This window comes from Tympanuchus pallidicinctus, unplaced genomic scaffold (assembly GCF_026119805.1).
Source record: "Tympanuchus pallidicinctus isolate F22 unplaced genomic scaffold, pur_lepc_1.0 scaffold22, whole genome shotgun sequence".
Lineage (NCBI taxonomy): Eukaryota > Metazoa > Chordata > Aves > Galliformes > Phasianidae > Tympanuchus > Tympanuchus pallidicinctus.
This window is the reverse complement of record NW_026294739.1, coordinates 35,914,624-35,927,487: the sequence shown is the minus strand read 5'-3', so window position 1 is coordinate 35,927,487 and position 12,864 is coordinate 35,914,624. Positions and strand designations below refer to the sequence as shown.

The following is a 12,864-nucleotide window of genomic DNA, read 5'->3' as shown; positions in this document are numbered from 1 at the left end:
AGGCTTTCAAAACATTCCAATAGTTATGAAAACATAAAATTCACTTGGAACATTTTTATTCTTTTCAGGATTGCTGTGGATCTGTCATCTACAGTCTCACTTTCCTCATTTGCAAGAACATGAAGACAACAGATAACACGCATTCTAAAATATTCTGGCTATTGGTTATTTATATATCACTTCATTTTTTTCATCATAAAATGCTTATCGAGATAAATGTTTATTACTATTGTTATCCTAGCAGTAGTGAATGAAGTTCATTTAAAATTAAGACTTCCATGATACTTCATTAAAATTGAAGTACAGTACCTTACTGAAGGCAGTGATTCCTGGATTATACTCTCTGTAACCAATTAGACTGTCTCATCTACAGAATAACATCTTAAGTGATGAAGAAAGTCAGTGTAGAGGAGATAAATTAGATGACCTGACTACTCAGCTCCAGACTGGTTTGAATCTTCCTTTTGGCCTTTATAGACTAGCAAGGAAGTGCTGGAAGTGCTGCCCAGAAAATGTGATTGCCGCCAAAAAGATACAGATGAGGAGGAGATGGGAATAAGGAAGTTGACTGCTTTAGTTGATCAATGAAAGTGGAAAAACAGATGCCTTGTTTCATAGTTCAGATATCCCATCGGGGAAAAATATAGAGACATAATATGCACATAAAAGAAGCACGATTTGCAAAAATATTTCTCCGCCATCTCTACTTACAAATAGAAGATCTTTGAGCCCTTTGGCTTAATTTGATGACTGTCATTCAAATTTTACTGACTCCCAAATTCTATGAGAAACTCCAAGACCAATTTGAATGCAAAATTCTTATAAAGGCTTAGCCAATCGGGCGTATATATGGCAATGGTCTTTTAAAATAAAGACTATTAAACAGTGAAATGAGTTCAAATGAAAACAGTGTTGTCAGTTGAGACTGCTGGAGCATCCCTGAAATTGATATTTTCCTTATCTTATATGAATACAGTGTCTTGACACTACTATCCCTGTGTCTACTGCAGAAAACTCAGTAAGTCTATAGAAGCAGTTCACATTAGTTTCTTCAACCATCTGGAATAGTACGAACAACTTCTATTCAATCTAGTGATAAAGTTCTTTGCCTGTTCTAATCTTTTCTACTAAATGTACATCTTAAAATATTTTGTAAGTACAAATTCACATTATTTAGGCAAGAGAATCAGACTGGTTTAGTATTAGAGTATCAAGTACTCCAGGCTGTTTTTAAAAACTATTTTTCAAGCGTATCAGAAAGAAAAAGACACTGTATCTTGTGTCTTTTCTGCTCAGGCCTGTATGGATTTTTATAACTATAAGAGAGGGTTTTCAACTACTTGCTTGCACAGTCTAAACACACAGCTGGCAAATAGCAGTGATTGAATCTCCAGCTGCTTTTGAATAATCAAAAAACAGGGACTATCGTTACACTAGGTAAAAACTATCTGAAATGATATTTAGTTTTTGCTGTGTTCATAGTACTTCAGCTGTGGTTTATAGTAGCAACTATGAAAACCATTAACAATCACCAGTAATTGTATCAAGACAAACACTGTCAGCATTGGAAAAATATGTTATTTGCAGATCACCCTGGACACAAACTGGTTTTTTTACTGCCAGGATGACAACATTTTCTTCATCAGCCACATATACTCTACTGAAGACAGAACTGGATTCGGCAACAGTAATGTTAAAACATTTTCATACGTCAGCTTTATCTCAAGTATTTAAGACTATTCTATCTGGTTGTCTGCTATCTTGCTCTTTGGGACATAACACATTCAAGGTATACTCTATGAAAAGCTTAGCAATGAGTCCTTGCTTTTGGATCAAGAGTCAAACATTTGCCGATGCTGTTTTATATCCTGGCTCAGTTAACAGGGAAGGGTTGGGAGAAGCAGTTTTTATGCACTTCTGACAAATTGCTTGACTAAGCACACTTTTTGTACTGTCTGCAGATGTTTATCAGATTCATAGATTCATGGAATTTGACAGAGATTACACTGACATCTCCATATATATACTTGATATATGCAAATACAATTAATTTGCTATAAGCCATGTCAGGGCAGTAATTACTAAATTGCGTAATGTTTCCAGATATAATTCCACTGATATTTACCTGAGTCCTTCAGATTACATTTTTTCTAAATGTTCTGCACCATTGTCCTTTTTTTCTTAAAAAGGCAAAACTTCAAAGGTTTCCTTAACTCTTTCTTATGATTACAAGAGTTATGATGTTATAATCAGAGTAATAGTATAGAATTAGTATATAGTAATAATGTAAAAGAGGAAACAGGTCCTGTTGAAGTAATGGCATAACTTCTGTTTACTGGATCTTGGAGAAATATGTGCTGATAGCACTGATGCATCTCTTTTATGAAGCTAGGTTTATAGTCAAGCAGTTTTTTGCTGTCTTGTTCACGCTTTAGCTGAATAATTCCTTAGGTGGAGATGTTCACCATGAAGCATACATACATACACAAGCAGACAATAGCACCACAGAGTGTCAAAGATAAAAGCAACCTTTTTAAGCACAAGAATGTTTGCAATCTAATATGTCTGTGATAAGTTTTGTTCACTTACCTTGACACAGCCAAATTTTCTTTTGTGGAAAACCTGCAGTTCCAAGACACAGAACAATACTGAGAGCTAGAAAGTAGAACAAAAAAAAAGAAGAATCACTGATGGTAGGAAAGAATCATAATCTCAACAAAGGATTGTATGTGTACAGTAAAAAACTGCAGCACTTCTCATAGAAAACTGTTTCAGTATGCTATTAGAAAATAAGATAGATCTGGTCCCCCAGTTGACACTGCATTAAGCAGAAAGAAGTAAACAGTTCAGAGGGTGGTTTGCCTTCAAAGCAGAACAAATTTTGGATGATTCAAAGTCCCGGACTGATCCAACTGTTGTAACACAGGTCAACTGAAAAGATTTAATCACTAAAAAAAAAATCCACTTAAGCTCAAAAGTTAAATATACATATGCAAACTTTATTCCTCTTATATTTTGAAAATATATTGTAAATTGGTTTACTAAGACACATACAGCTGTTAAAACTGCTGTATCTCCTGCCTCTTCTACTACTGAAGCAATTTTTTCTTTCCCTGTATCTGAGGGATCAATGATAAGCATCCTTAAGTGTCTGAAGGACATAAATACCCAGAATACGAAAAAACTGTTTTATGTGGCCCAAGGGGGAGGAAAAATGGAATGAAACTGAGCAAAGGCAGAACTTGGAAAGAAAATGCTAATGAATAGATGTGTCTGCCCATTGAATAATCTTCTAAAGGAGTTCCTTGAAATTCTGTAATATAGAGTATTTGAAAATGCAAAAAAAAAAAAAAAAAAAAAAAAAAAATTGCTGGAAAAAAAAAAAAACAACTTTGATATGGACACATAAAGAAATGAGTGAGCAAATCTTGCTTCATGATAACTATTTTTTTCTGTGAATTCTTCTTCCAATTTCAGGGTAACAATGGATTTTTATGTATTTAATTGCTGTATTGTTTTCCTACCACTTCCATCCTCTGTTCACTTTCTTTCTGACATTTTTCACTTTACTGGAACGCACCAGATTTAGTTTTTGAGAGGAAAAGTTAAAATGTATTTGTACCCAAACTCAAGCACAGCCTGTCTGGAATTGATTCAGGGCAAGAGATCAGGATCAGAGATCATGAAAAGCTTGTAAGTAATATTTAATTATTATTTATTTCACCAAGTATCCCATTCACAGCAAATTATTATTTTTTTTTCCCCCTCCATTGTTAGACATTGTCCCAAGGAAAGGAGTTCATGAATGACACTTCTAGCAAAGGTAAGAGATGTTTCTGAGTGGAAAAAGAAGGCAGCTGCTCATCTGGAATTCTCTGTTTTTTCCTCCAGAAAACCTACTCTTCTCTTCTCCTGATGCTCATACACAGAAATTACTGATGTTGTATTAAAATGCTGTAAAAGATCTCAAAAATATCACTCCCTGTAAACAGCAAGTAATATCCCAATAAATAAAAAGCTTGGCACTATTTTGCACAAAAGGAACTCTGTAGTTACAACCAATACTATCGATAAACTACATCATAGTCAGAAAGAGAGAAAATGAATGTCAATATAGTAATAATAAACTATAATTCAAAGTAAAGAGTTCCAGAAGAAAACATAAGGTTGGAGAACCCATTCTTGCGGTCGTGAGTTTCTTCTTTTCCTTAGCCAATAAAAAAACTATTTATCACATTTTAGTCAGATCATCTGAGTTCTTCATTTTGGGATACATACCCTTGTTTATATTTATATGAGTTACTTGGATATACCCAAGCTGTGTTTTACCATTTTGTAAGTTTAATTTCCAGTGACCTTTTCTAAAAATACACATAAATTATGCAAATATATGCAGATTTTTGTCCAAAAGATGAAATGAAAAGCTCATTAAAAGGGAAAGACCTGCATGACCAGATTTTAGTCTTACATGAAGGTGCATTCATACCATAAACTTAAAATTACTGATTTTAAACTGCATAGCCACATGTGTAAAAGGCATATTTCTGTATGGAAATGCTATGCACAAATATAGAAGTAGTATTCAGGCACTTCAGCTTTAATAGATCAGAGCGCTTTTTTAAATTGTACATTAAAGGACATAATGCCCAAATAGTTATGTAAAACCCAAAGGATTCACAGCCAAGCTGAACAGAAACAATTCACTAAGCTGATAGTAAAATCTAACATGGAACTGAAGTTTTATCCAATATGTAGTTTGGAAGATAAAATTATCATATTTATTGAAATTGTAAAATATAGCAAGTTTGTGTTATTGTCCATGTTTTCACATCTGAATTGAATGATTCTTTCCCAAGCAAGTGCAAAGTATACAGAAAAATTTCAGTCTGGAATCTTTCTGTGCAATGGTTAATTACTAAAACAGTGAAATATACATGAAAATGTTTGGTTTTGTTTTTCAATATAAAAAGCGGAAATATTATGGATCAAATATAAACAGTAGAACGAGGAAGTACAGGAATAGCAAAAGCACAGAAAGTTTCAATGACTTATTTACTCAAGAGCACATAGTAGGTCAGCCTCAAAGAAAACAAAATGCGTGCAAGCAGTTTTACAACTATTTCTCTGCATTACAAACCAGCTGTATATATACAATAATTTGAATGCAAAAGCTAAGGATCACAACAGTATTTCACATTTCCCGGGGATGCATTAACTTTGGTTCAGACCTTTCCAACACTGTTATTCTGCTTCTGTTCGGGAAAGATACTCAAAAGTATCTCCCAACTGCTCTGAGTTGGCAAACAGCTCTGTAGCTACGCAGAGACAGACGTTAAAAACAGTTGTGATATGGAGGGAGAAATCTGGAGGATGGCTGTACTTGGAAGAACAAGTTAATGTGCTCTGGGGACTAGCTTTAATCACAGCAAGAAAGATAACGTCCACTCAAGTGTGATGAAGCATTCAGCATTTCCCCTACAACAGACAACAGACTGGAGACTGTGTGAAAGGCAGCAGCTGTCCTGCTTGCAGCATTACTACACAAGGGCCAGATTCTCACTGACCAGCTCAGAAGAAATCGGTGCTGACCCAAGACAGCACAGCAAAAATTATTCATGATTGCTGTCCAGCAAAGAGAAGAGTCCAATATATCAGCAAAAATGATGAGAAAGAAAAAGCTGACAAATGAAAAAAGAAAACACTAAACATAGGGACTTTCAATCTATTTAACTAATTCAAGGAAAGGAGTGATTTCTCAATGAAAAAGTGAAAAGCAGTCATAATTGTAGAGCTATTGCTCTGGCCCTTCAAAAATAAACTAAACTGTACAAAGACCATTTCATCAGTACTTTAGGAGTTGATGTAGACAAGTTTCTCCTGCTGAAGGACTAAATTTAATGACTAGTATAAGAAAAACTCCTGTAAAATAACACGTTGTATGTTACCACACCAGAACAGGTAATTGTCTGCTATCATCATCTTTGATTAGAAATCAAGAAGGAAAAACAGCTTTTTAGTGTGCAGTGATAAAGATTAAAACAGCAACAAGCTTTAAGCAACTATAAAGGAGTCAAAGTCCAATGTATTTACCAGTTTCTAACAGTTTAACCCAAACAGCGCAGAGCAATAACAGTAGGAAAACAAACTTCTAAGTGCTGGATTACATAAACAGATATTAGGCTACCCAAATTCCTACAATCTTATCCAAGTTTTATTAATACTGTAATACAGGTAAGTAGGTGCTGGAGTTTGAAGTAGCTAACACAAAAATCAAAACTACTGATGTCTAGAACAGGAGCTCTCTAATGTTAGACTCATTAAAAATAAATAAATAAAGTGAATAAAATTATCACAATCCAATCTCTGAAGTCCCCTGACAAACCTAGAATTGAATGGATACAATTCATTAAAATCTAATTACCAAGAAATCAATAGTGCAATTTAGCCCAAACCAAAACTCATTGTAATGCAATGAACATTTGAAAACCCAGGTCATTATAAACAGGGTTTAAGTGACATTGTATATTACATCGTAGAGTGTCTCTGTACAGCAATTAGCACAGGCTGCCTGACTTTACTCAAAAAGGATATTACTGCATGCAGTCTTAGTAGTAGTGCATCTGTAAACACCCACTCTCAAAGATGCAACATAAAAAGAAACAACTTTGCTAACAATAGTCCAATTAAATCCAATTCAAAAGAAAAATCAACTACCCACAATCCCAAATACACACCTCTCAAAATTCACTTTTGTTATGAGTGTCTGACGAACTAAACAGGCACACTTTTCTTTTAGCTATATATATGTAAATGCACTGACACCTCTGACAATGAGTGAAAAAAAAAGTACAGTCTGGCCTACAATCACAATTTTCAGAATTGATAAAATCTTAATTAAACACAATGGAAGAGTAACTGAAGATTATTTTTCTACTACAGATGCCTATAGAAGTCTCTGAAATCATATACTCTGGCTTCTCATTATCCAATAATGCTTGGGTATCATTTTAATCCATATGACCTTCCCTCAAAGTAAAAGAACTGATGCATCATTTGAAGCCATGCAATAAATTGTATACATTGTCTTACTCCTCAATATTTTGAGCAGACAGGTGTATCCTCTGGTCAGTCAACTTTACTTCAATTAATGATGACCATTCCCCATTGAAGCTTCATGTGGATCTAAGTAGAACTACATGGAACTAAGGCAGCTCCATCTCAGCCATGTCATTCTCCTACACTACTGAGTGGAATGCCTATTTTTATTTTCTGAGCCAGAGGTATAAACATAAGATTCACAATAGGTGAGTCCTTCAAGTATTGGGAATCTGCTCTGCCAGTGTACTTCAGGGGTGCAAGTAATAATGTGAGCTGGTTTAGGAATCAGCATGCTGTCCACCATCTAATTCTGTAGGAGAAGAGTAAATTCCCAGAATTTAACGAGTGGAAAATCTGTGTAATTAAAAAAAAATAAATAAATGAAGGCATTTGTATAGAGGGCATTACAAGTGTATGAATCCTGAAAAATGAAAACAAAACTGAGATTAGCTTACACATAAAAATGAAAAGAAGAATGGCCTAGGGTGTTAACGAAGAACTCAGGAGACATGGATTCAGTTTCAAAATGTTTCATGACTCAGATGCTGCAGTACACAGAAGTTTATGCTAATGATACTTTTGGGAGCACTGCTACACAGTGCAGTACGGGGTGAGGATACAAGATCTGTCCCATTAGCACTCCTCAGTCAATCCCAGCTTTGAGTTATGCTTCATCTGCATGTATGGACAGTCCTGAGAGACTTGGTTTATTAACCCAGGCACAGTGCCACCACACATGCCAATCCCACTTCTCATCTTGATATTGTCTTCACTATTTGGAGCACCTCTGTATTCCTAGGGCTGTATGCCTCTAATCTTAGAACGAATTCAGATAATAATAGAACCATAGAATAATTAACGATTGGAAAATACCTCTAAGATCATCTGGTCCAGCTGTCAACCCCTGGCATATTCTGGCCATGCATATAGTCATACTAGTAAAGGCTGCACAAGTTGTCTGACATTCATGTATGTTTCTATTAAATTTCACTAACCTAAGTGGTATTGTACACAAACAAAAAAGTAAAAAATCCCAAACAGGACACTGCAGACCATCACCAATGAAACAAAATCTTTAAAAAAGCTTTATCTAGTCTGTATCCTAAGCATGCTTCATTATCCAGTTAGAGCTGAGAGCTTAAATAACCTCTAATAAGGAGCAATGAGGATCTAAAAATGATGCATGGTGACAATGTGTTAAAAAGGTAACAAAACATTCCTGTACTAGCTATAATTGCAATGAAAACAGCATATAAACTAATAAGCTAAACATTGAAAGAGAGGACTTACAAGGGCAGAGATAACAAAAACAGTATTAAAGGATAACTCAGTAATGTCACTTAGACTTCATAGAAGGTCAACTCCTTCAATAATTCCTGATAAGTACTTACAAGCAGTTTTTATGGCATTACACCAACTAAAGCAGCAGAAAGTGTTATCTTTGGATCAGGAGATACATTTTAGTGGCACACAAGGACTACCGAAATAGATCTTATATCCAGCCAGGCTGGTTTGGTAGCAAGGTTAGAAATGTTTTGCATGTATAGGCAAAAGTAAATTGAGAATAACGTCTCTTTCTCTTACATGCAATTAATTTTTATGTATTTTTATTTTTGTATGCATTAAACTGATACCGAGCTGAAGGACCGATGTTGCCCTTGGGCTACCATTCAAGATCATATACACCAGCACAATTTCATTTAACTGTCATCACGAGATTTCTGGCACTCATCAACTGATCAACACCCATCAACTTGGATGCCATCTGATCTGCATACAGAAACCAGGCTTGCATTTATCTTTCCAGTGTGGACCAAATACTCGTTTCATCAAGATGAAAGCTGAAATTCAAGAGCATTTTATGGATTCAAATTAAAATCTTTCCTTCAGTGGAAATAATCAGTATGCATGAAGGCCCTACAAGTTTCCTACGGTAACAGAGAACACAGAAACATAAGCCATAAATAGGTCTAGAGGCAGGAGCAACACTGACAGCAGCACTTGTATGGCTTCCCCACTCTCACAGTCTCATGAAAACAGTATGTGCTACACTGGGTAGTAAAGTGAAAAAGCCACATTCCTCTCAGCTCTTCCTCAACTACACACATACATCCTTTTTTCCCAGTGATGTTTGCGTAATTCCCACTGGAGTGACTTCCAGCCATGTATGGTAGCAGCCCGCATTATCATGGTACAAAGTAGTCACTAGATGCATATTAATTTATTTTGATATACAACAAAGTCTGCCTTGTGTTTGAAGAAAATAAGTTGTGTGGTTAAGTCGCTAGTTGCAATAAAACTGGTTCCCTGTCGCTCTAAGATCAACACCAAAGGTACAATTTATTTTTTGGTTTTACAGTGTTTGGCTGATATTTTGGAAACAAAATTGCTCACATCTTGCCTGACCATTTCTGCTTAAGAACTTTCCAAGGTAAATTAAATGAAATACCTGAAGTGTATAAAGACTATTTGGTTTAATTCATCAGGTTCTCTTCCTATCTACAAAACCTACACACGCTGCAATTCAACACAAGCTAAACTCTAATGAGAAATTCACAATACAAACATAATTTTTAAAATCTCAGTCTATTATTTAAAATATGAAGTAGCCTTTTGTATTTATACAAACAACCATCCCTTAGCCCATACTAACCTCATACAACAATTTCAATTTGAAAGTGAAAAAAAAGCATTCCATCTTTCTTCTGAATTCTTGCAGAGAATTTGGAAAAAATGTACAATGGAATGAGTCTAAAACAATTTCTATAATATGAAGTTAGCTGGAGAATAGGGAGAAGCGCAGAAGACGTCACTTAAGTTTCAAAATGCTCTCAGGGAAGAGAGCTTTAGTGTTTCCTATGTGGGAAACCAGAGAGAGGAACAGAAATCAGGCAGCCCATGCCCCAACAGACCAAGGAGCTGACAGAAAAGTACCACTGAATTCCTAGATCTAAACATAATGCTTATTCATACAAGCTGTATCAGACATTAATGCCTAACCTGCAAAATATATCATGAAAAACGATGAATTAAAAAACAAATAAATAAAACTAACCAGGTAGAATTTAATGAAAATGCTGATTACATTTTGTGAGCTATTAATATACCCGAAGTACATAATTATTCCCAAAATATAATTACAGATACTATATATTTATATATAAGCAAATCTAGAGTGCAAGTAGTGCTAAGCTATTAGTGCTTGAAGAAAAATAATCAGCAGTTCTTTGAGTTTTTTCTTTGATAAAACAATAAGCTCTTCAATCTATCAGCAAGGCTCCACTAGGTTTTTATTTAGAGTTTTGAAATTTCAAGGTTACATTGTGCAGGCTAGAAAATTCTGTTTTAACATAAACAGAATTTATTATTTTTAAACAAAACATTAATAAAAAGCTTATTTAGAGACAATCTGATGTTCTTAAATGACTTATTACAGAATAAAAGTTAATAGTGCAAACAGGATTTCAGCCCAGAGCATATCCTTAAAGGATGATTCAATGATAAGCCACAGAATAGAGCAGAAAATAATCGCTCATGTTGCCAAAGGGACCTTGGTAAGAATATGCTTCTCCTGAGGAGTCTTTTAGAAGATGATGCTGGCCACAAGGGATTTCAGCAGAGAACATTTTTTGGCTCAGAGAATACATCTGGATGTGGCTGCACCACTAAAACAGCCAGTGCTAGCTCCTCTGCATTGCTTCATTGCACTGATCAAGTTATTCAGAATACCCAGCAGCTGGCAATTACCCAGAGGGTGTTGGGGTTTTGTAAGTACCAGCATATAAGCACACAGCCTTCCTTGGCAAAACGAAGAAATGAAAGCAGAAAAATTCAAAGGGTGCTATTAGATCCAGGCCTGTGACACAAAGGTATACTTTCTGTCTGAACCCAAGGAATTTGCAAGTTTAGATCTTATAACCATCTTTCCTTCCACTCTCACTCATCCACCTTTTCATTTTCCTTCTGTTTCCTCAGTGTTTCATTTTTTCTCTTTATTTCCACAGGCTTGGACCATTTGCTTCAGACACAATAATTCTTAAGAATAGAGGAGAGACAGTCACTAAAATGACGTTTCATGAAAAACTAAAAGATAATAATATATGTTTAAGTGTACTAAATCAGTTTAACATCACATTACAGGATTAATTGAAAACATTTCCTCCGTATTTAAGCAGTGCTTGAAGCGTTTTGGCATGTAACACAATTAGTTATGGTTAAAAAATAACAACAATATGCTTTGGAAAGAAAAGAAATACTGTAGAAAAAAAATCTTATCAGAAGAAAATCGTATGACACATAGAGGAACAAAAGATAGACTATAGTTTATAACTGCCAATTAATACAGCAAGATGTAAAACACTAATACAATCAGACACCGTAAGGTACAGCACAGTGACTAAAACCTCAGTCTTCACAACTCCACATGATCTCTCTGCAGCAATGGTGCTGTATCTATGTATTACTATTGTTTGAGGATTCATTTTTGGTTAAATTATGAAGATGCTTTCCAATTCAATTGAAACAAAACAAAATCTAATTAAGCCTGATGGCTTCTGCTTTCCAAGGCAGGTATTGTTATATGTGCAATGGTAACTATATGATAATGCCCTCTTTCATCTGAGGACAAAATGTATTTTCATAAAGGTCAGCTTCTGCTAGGAATATATTTTAATTTGCTAGAATTTCGAGGATGACAAACATCTCACTTGGAAAAAAAAAAAGTTAAGAACCACTGTTGACAGCACGTCTCTGTTTCTCATCAGAAAGTGTTTTCTATATTTATTTTAAATCACACATAGATTATCTTTTAAACAAAAAGGAGGAGTTTGATTTTTTTTTAATCTCAGCTTTAAGGTAAGATCCTATCTCTGACTGATGGCACTCCTTAGAGTGCCTTCAGAAGGGGCCATACTTTGAAAAAAATGTTTAAATTATTAAGGTTGAGGTAAGATGGAACATGGACTACAGTTTAGCCAAGTTCTCAAGAACCAAATGTTGAAGCATCTATTTTGACCCCAAGCTTCACCATGTTCCAAATCCTCAGCAGATTAAATGCCAATTCATTTCTAGTAATCCAATTACCAATTACACACTGTTGTCACTCTGGAAATATTTCAGAAATGATTAGCCTTCAAGTTTCTGATAGCGAGTTTAATAATCTCTTTCATATAAAAACTGAAGAGCTGATAGGATTCCTAAATAACTACAATTTGCTAAGCTCATTATTTAAAGTGAAATGATTATCTAATAATAATAATGAACGCATATACTATTCCTCAAAAATGAAAGTCTGTAAGGAAGACTTCTCTGAAAATATGGTACAGGGAATAGTTTATTTTTTCCTTAATTAGCAACCAGCTCTCTCTAAGATTATTCTGCAGCTAATCATCCTGCTGCCAGCAGCAAAACAAAACAGACTCCCCTGAAGTAAGTTTGTCTTGGTAAGATTTCAAGATAACAGATTGTGACATAAACCTCCTCAGGTTCATGCATTTCCACTGTTATGCCATTTTAAATAAACACTTCTGTTAAAATGTTTATCCACTAAACATACAAAGAACATTTTCATCACAAACACTGTTTTTAAATAAATGAAGGAGATGGCAGTATATGCACTAGAATCCCAGAGTCTACAATTTCTTGATATTAAAAGTAAGCATCCAAAAACTTCTGAATGGCTGGAAAAGGCTCTGTCCTCTGCTACAATGAAGTGTCTTTGAATTCTGGATAGCTACTAGTACTCCTAGTGAATAGTTTTCCCACTTC

The 12,864-nt window shown here is 34.9% G+C and overlaps 1 long non-coding RNA gene across 3 annotated transcripts in view; it reads right to left on the bottom strand.

The window, feature by feature from the left end:
* Positions 1-12,864, bottom strand: part of LOC128082113 (uncharacterized) — a 124,450-nt gene that overhangs the window by 69,446 nt on the left and 42,140 nt on the right. For all 3 annotated transcript variants that reach the window (XR_008207551.1, XR_008207550.1, XR_008207549.1), the window contains one exon: positions 2,590-2,655. This is a non-coding gene — a long non-coding RNA (uncharacterized LOC128082113). The remainder of the gene's footprint in view (positions 1-2,589; positions 2,656-12,864) is intronic.